Here is a 7083-nt window from a genome sequence, read left to right on the forward strand (position 1 = left end):
CCAACCTCCAGAGCTTGGAGGCAAGGGGTCCCCAGAGAAAGCCACTTAGCAAAACTGTCCGCATCCATGAGCTCTGGGCTTGACCGAGAGGCCCTGACTCAGTAAGGTGGGAGAGAGCAATGGAATATGATTTCACAAAATCAACCTCTGGCCTCCATGTGCACAGTCACACACAATCATGGGGACCCCCATACATGTACACGCGTTCCAAAAAACGTGCATATACATGCATATACACCACAAGTGAAGATGACCTTTCTGTCCCCCTAGACCATCTCCCTGAGTCTCTCCTGTGATACATAAACTTCATGTATCTCTAGACCTTCATGGCACCTAAGATATAATCTCCCTTGGGGGCTGGAGAGATGGCTCAGTGGTTAAGAGCGCTGCCTGCTCTTCCAGAGGTCCTGAGTTCAATTCCCAGCAACCACAGGGTGGCTCACAACCATCTACAATGAGGTCTGGTGCCCTCTTCTGGCGGCCATGCGCACATGCAGGCAGTGTGTTGTATACATAATAAATAGAATAAATCTTTAAAAAATAAAATAAAAAGTAGCTTCTCCCTATCTTACAGATAGGAAATTTGAGGCACGGGATGCCTGAGCATTCTCATGGAATAGGTGGGAAAGCCGTCACGCAAGGCCAGTAAATCAACTCCTGGGTGCCCTTGCCACACCTGCAGCATCGGGGAAGCTTTTTCTGCCTCTTCCATGTGCTCCAAACTGCTTTTTTTTTTTTGTAGCCTCATAATTCAAATAGCATTACTGAAGCCTGACAACGTTCTAGGAGCGTTCCTTGTAAAAGCGCAAAAGTTGCCCAGTGTAGTGGCACACGCCTTTAATCCCAGTACTTTGGAGGCAGAGGCAGGTGGGACCTGTGAGTTCAAGGACAGCCAGCCTGGTCTACAAAGTGAGTTCCGGAACAACAGAGCCTACATAATGAGATCTTATCTTGAAATTTAAAATATATATAATTACAGCTACAGGGGCAGATGCCAAAAAACCTTCAGGGGCTACAAAAGACGGCTCAGTGGTTAAGAGCACTGGCTGCTCTTCTAACGGACCTGAGTTCGAATCCCAGTGGTGAGTCATAATGGCTCACGGGGTTCCAGCATTCAAGCAGCTTCCGCCCCTGTCTGTAGAGAGCAGGGAGGGGTCAGCAAGAGATCCCAGAAGCTCAGGCTGCTGGCCTCTGGCTACTGCTGAGGCTTGGAAACCAAAACCACCCTCACAGGGGCTCCCCCTCAAGACAGAAAAACAAACAAACCCTGAAATGTTGGCGGTTCTCAGGCAACTGATTGGAGGTCATACTCAGATTAGGCCCCCCGAATGTCGACTTCCTGTTTTTCACATTTGCTCTTTGCAAAGGGAGAGCCACGGAGGACTCTGGGATTGGGGGTGCAGGGGGCGACACAGGGAGGGAGTGTTTCCATACCCCATTCTCTGCATTTTACTGTAAAACTAAGCTTAGATTGCTTTTCTTATCTCTGCCTTCCTGGCTACATCTGCAGGTTTCTGTCGTAGTGTGTGTGGCTAAAGCCACTGAGAAGTTTCCTGCAGCATTCTCGGAGTCCTTGAGTAGAGCGTTCCTGGTTCCCTTTAGACCCCCGTATGCTTTTGAGCTCTTGATGGTCTCTCTTTGCACGTTAGGTGGCAGTAGAGCGCCATATCTCGGGAGGCGAGGGGGAAAGTTCTCGTTTGTAATCTGACACTGGGCCTTCTTACTTCTCTGTTAAGGGACTTCCTGTACACTGGGATGCAGGAAAGCGTGCCTGGCTTCAACAGAACACGTGCCAGAAAGACTTGCCTACCCCAGAAGCAGCAATCAGAATAGTCACTAGATGTTGCTGGGGCCACAATCTCCCTAGCCTGGGGTGTAGTGTAAATACAGTAGCACCCAACGGCTCTCCCTTTAACCTTGCAAAGTACTGATTCAGACACGTCTGTGCCCTGCGGGATCTGCTCATTTCTGATTCTGTCATGAGGATGTAACAGCCCTTTAGGATTGTCTGTCCTTTGCAAGGCTGTCTTTAGTTATCAGTTGTATCGTGTTTTCACTCCCTTTGATGCAATATTCTATTGTGTAAAGATAGACCACCCCTCTGGGAAGGGCTGACTCAGTGATAATATGTAAGCAGGGCTTTTTTTCAAACATCTTTGGGGGTTATTAAACAATATGTAGGAAGGACTATTTTCAAACATCTTTGGGGTTTATTAAACAATATGTAGGCAGGACTTTTTTTTTCAAACATCTTTGGGGTTTATTAGGATTGGGGGAACACTAGTCACATAGAGGCACTCATCTCTGTGAGTTCGCGGCCAGCCTGGTCTACAGAGAGAGTTCCAGGACAGACAGGGCTTCACAGAGAAACCCTGTCTTGAACAGAGAGACAGACAGACAGACAGACAGACAGACACAGACACACAGACACAGAGATCCAGAGAACGGAAGGAAGAAAAAGAAAGTGAGAGGAGTAGTTTTGTTCATGAGCTCTCTCTTTCCACCATGCAGGGCCTGGAGATGGAACAGTTGAATTGTCAGGTTTGGAGACAGGCACCTTTACCTACTGAACAACCTTGTGGGCCCCAGTCAGGTCTTTAGATATGGAAAAAAAAAACCTGTTAGCAGAGGCTAGCTTTACTGTGCCACCTCAAAAGCCTCTAAAAAGTCTCTGAATTCTCTGAGCCCACTTTCTCCATCTGTTAAGGAACAGAGAATCCACAGTGGTCCAAGCACATAGCTGGTGTACATTAGACTCCCTCCTCCTAGAACCAGGAAAAAAAATCTCAGGCAAAATCCACCATAATAACTAGAGAAGGGGGCTGGAGAGATGGCTCAGTGGTTAAGAGCACTGCCTGCTCTTCCAAAGGACCCAGGTTCAATTCCCAGCACCCACATGGCAGCTCACAACTGTCTGTAACTCCAAGCTCTGACACCCTCACACCAATACACATAAATTAAAATTAAATAAAATATTAAAAAATAATAACTAGAGAAGGTGGAGAGTGGGGGTGAGCAGCTACTATGTGCACTGCTGAAGGGTCCAGTAAATCAGTTTTATCTCTCAGGAGTGAAATAGCTTTATCTGTCAGAATCAAGCAAACACACACATTCATGCACACACACACACACACACACACACACACACACACACACACACACACCATCCACAGACATGGATTCCTGCAGAATCATTGGTAAGCAGCAGGGGGCCAGAAACAAACTGACTGTGCTTCCACCAAGAATTAACTGAACACCTTAAGTCCACACCGTGAAATGTCTGGGCGCCATTAAAAGAAACCACTGGTTTAGTTGGTAGAGTACTCGCCTAGCATGCGTGAAGCTCTGGATTCTATCCCTGGCGCCACTTAAGTCCCATCTTGGTGGAATGTGCTTGTGATCCCAGAACTCCGGAGGGGGCAGGCAGGATGAACAGAAGCTCAAGGTTACCCTCAGCTATGTAAGCGGGTTTGAGGCCAGGTTGGGATGGGGAAGGGGGGAGGGTAAAAGCGGGAGAGGGGAGAGGGAGGGAGGGGGAGATAGAGGGTAAAGAGGTGGTGGAAAGAAGGGATGGGAGGAAAATTTGAGATGTGTACTGGCCCCTCTAGATGATCATACATAAGTGCATAGTTGATGGAGACGTAGATGATGATAAAGATAGAAGATGACGTAAGCGGTGACTGAGGATCTGGCTGAATGGAGAGTGCTTGCCTCATGTGCACAGGCCCTGAGTTAGAGCCCTAGTAATGAGGGGGGGGAGGTACAACAAAGTGGGGTAATGTAGTTGGAGATATGTACTTCATATGTTGACGAGAGACAACATATTAACCATAGATGACTGATAGATGTGTACATGAAGGATGGTATGTAAGGCATGCTCATACTGAAAGAGTAAGTTTGTTACTGCGTGTGGGCGTGTAGGGACAGGCACAGCCACGTGTGCGCCACAGCACACATGTGGGGGTCAGCAGACACTGTTTAGGAGGCAGTGCTCCTCCCACCTTGTAAATCCCAGGGAGTAAACTCACGTTGCCAGGCTTGCTTGGCAAACACTATCACCACCACCACCACCCCGAGTTTTCGCTGGCCCTGAAAAGGCGATTCTGTAAACCCTTGAGTGTGCATTCTCCACTATGCAGAAACCAGTTGTGTTTCTGTGAATGCACACCATGAAAAGCAGAAAGGGACTATTGCAGAACCACAGGAACTGATGAGAGAGGCAGAAGGAAGAGTGGAGGAAGGGGAAAGACAGATGAGCAAAATATAAATATATTTGTCATTGTGAAATGTTTAAAATTGTGTGTGTATGTGCATGTGTGTGTGTATATGCATGTGTTTGTGTGTGCATGTGTGTGTGCACATGTGCGCGCGTGTGTGCATGTGTGTGCACATGTGTGCATGTGTGTGCGCACGTGTGCGTATGTGTGCATGTCTGTGCACATGTGTGCGTGTGTGTGCATGTGTGTGCACATGTTCATGTGTGTGTGCACATGTGCATGTGTGCGTGCATGCGCATGCATGAGCATGCCTACAGAGACCATAATAGGGTATCAGATACCCAGGAGCTGGAGTTACAAGCGATTGGAAGTGCTGGGAACTGAACTCAGGTCCTCTGCAGAGCAGGAAGGTTCTTTTAAACACTGAGCCATCTCCTGGCCTCAGAAACATATTGTCTTTAGCTGGGTGAGGCAACTCCTCTCTGCAATCTCAGCACTGGGAGGCAGAGGCAGGGGAAGCAGTTGAAGGTCACTTTCAACCACACATGGGGTTCCGGGTTGGCCTGCACTACGTGACACATGTCTCAAAAAATGCATACATATTTTAATTTTCTACACTAACTTAAAAAGTAATCCCTGTTTTTGTACTATGTACGCCAACGGATGGTACATTAAGGACTCTGAACGCTACTACAGGAGAGACTTGGTAGCATTTCCTCCAAGTATCCAACTGTGACCAAGCATCACTTCTTTGCCCAAATTCTCCCAGCATAGCTCCCACCAGCCCAAATAATTATATTAATCAAAGCATCTACATGGGTGGATGAGACGGCTCAGTGGGTAAAAGCACCTGCCTCCAAGCCTGATTAACTGAGTGTGATGCCCAGAATCCACATGGCGGACATGGAGAAATGACTCCTGCAAGTTGTTCTCTGTGCACAATCAGTAAGTGAATTTTTAAGTCAATTCACTCTGTGGGCTGGTTTCAATGAAACATGGTATATGGACTTAAGGGTCTAATGGTTAATATCTGCTATTCATGGACTGAGCAAACCTAGGCACGGCACTTGGCCTCCACTAACTTCTGTTTCCTTAGCTGGAATATAGAACGCTGTTCGCATAGTGGGGGATAAGATGGGTAAGAGACTAGGATGGCTGTGGACTGAGCTGGGGGCCCTGTTGGAAGAGACCTAGGGCAGGGCTTCTCTGTCCATGGTGCTGACGGGCAAGGTTCCAGCATCACATGGTGATGGAATTTAGCACACCAGCCCCAAGAGGCTCTATGAGTGGAAGGTTGCATGACCAAACAAGATCAGAAAACATTGAATGCTGTATCTCAGCTGTTGCTGCTCCTGTTTTTCATCCTTCTCCCAAAGTCTCCTTCATCACTGGACAGCAGCATCTCATCCCATACAGCCTGCTCTGCAGAGAATGTGGCTGCATGGCACTAGCTAGGTTTAGGGAGAGGTGTGCCATTTTCAAGTCTTCCAAGAGGTGCAAGGGTAGGGGGAGGGTAACTTGGCATCGCAAAATGTGTCAGGCCCTGTTCTGTGTGTTTAAAAAAACTTGAATCTGGCATGTTCCCAAGGTATTTGAGCACAGGATACAGTTTTCTCCACACATCAATATTCCCTCAAAACATCCTCCAGGGCACAATGATCCTGGATGCACACTGCACCCCGACAGGGATGGAAAGAGGGTGAGGGGGGGCTCTTTCCTTCTCTGCCATGTCAGTTCTGCACTCCCTGCAGCCCCTCTCTAAGCCACTATACCTTGCTGGTATGTCTCCCTTTGCCCCAGTGGACAAGCTTCACAAGGGCACAGGTTGGCTGGCTGTCAAGGTCACTACCATGTTCCTGGAACTCAGCTGAGCCTCTGGTGTATAGAGCGCATGCTCAGTAAACAGAACCAAGCGGGACTTAGCTGAGGGGAGTGCGAGCTTGGGGGTGTGGATTGGCAGGGGAGGCGGGTTTTCTGCTTCACGCTGGGATGGGAGTCCGACTGTCTTGTCTCCCTGCTGGCTGTAGCAGCAGCAGCTCCACATGAAAAGTACACAGAGTTGGGACGGCAAGACTGCTGGCTGCCAAGCCTGCCACACCAGATTCCAATCCTGGGACTCAAGTGGTAGAAGAACTAACTCTTCTAGCTTGTAGCTTGTCCTCCATATATGTACCATGCGCGTGCGCGCGCACACACACACACACACACACACACTGTAAAAAAAAAATAGAGAAGGGCTGGAGAGATGGCTCAGTGGTTAAGAGTGCCGCCTGTTATTCCAAAGGTCCCTGAGTTCAATTCCCAGCAACCACATGGTGGTTCCCAACCATGTATAATGAGATCTGGTGCCCTCTTCTGGTGTGCAGGTGTACATGCAGGCAGAACACTGTATACATAATAATAAATCTTTTTTAAAAATAGAGAAATCCATAACATCATGGACATAGAACCACTAAATGTGTGGTGTGCATAAACGCTGGCCCCAAATGATGTCTTCACAAAATGGAGGTTGTCCAGCCTCATCTGTCCTCCATCTGTCCACCTGTACACTGAGACAGCAGGCAGGGGACTAGGTAGGGAGTCTCAAGGGACACGTGCCTTCTTCCTTGTCCCAAGCACCCAATGCAAGGTCTTACAAGATTGAGGTTGGCCTGGGACTGGGGGGTGGCGGAGACTCTGGCCTAAGTGCATAGACACGTTGGCTTAGTAAATTCTCCATTAAATGACTTACACTGAGTAGCTGAGGCCCAAACGGGTAGCAGGATTTAAGCACCAGCTCCCTGCCTGCCATGGGATTCAGCTCCTGCGTTGTAGAGGTGCGCAACCCTGTGATCACACGTTGGGCTCAGATCACCTACAAACGCTC

This window comes from Acomys minous, assembly GCF_964271855.1.
Source record: "Acomys minous genome assembly, chromosome: 20".
NCBI lineage: Eukaryota > Metazoa > Chordata > Mammalia > Rodentia > Muridae > Acomys > Acomys minous.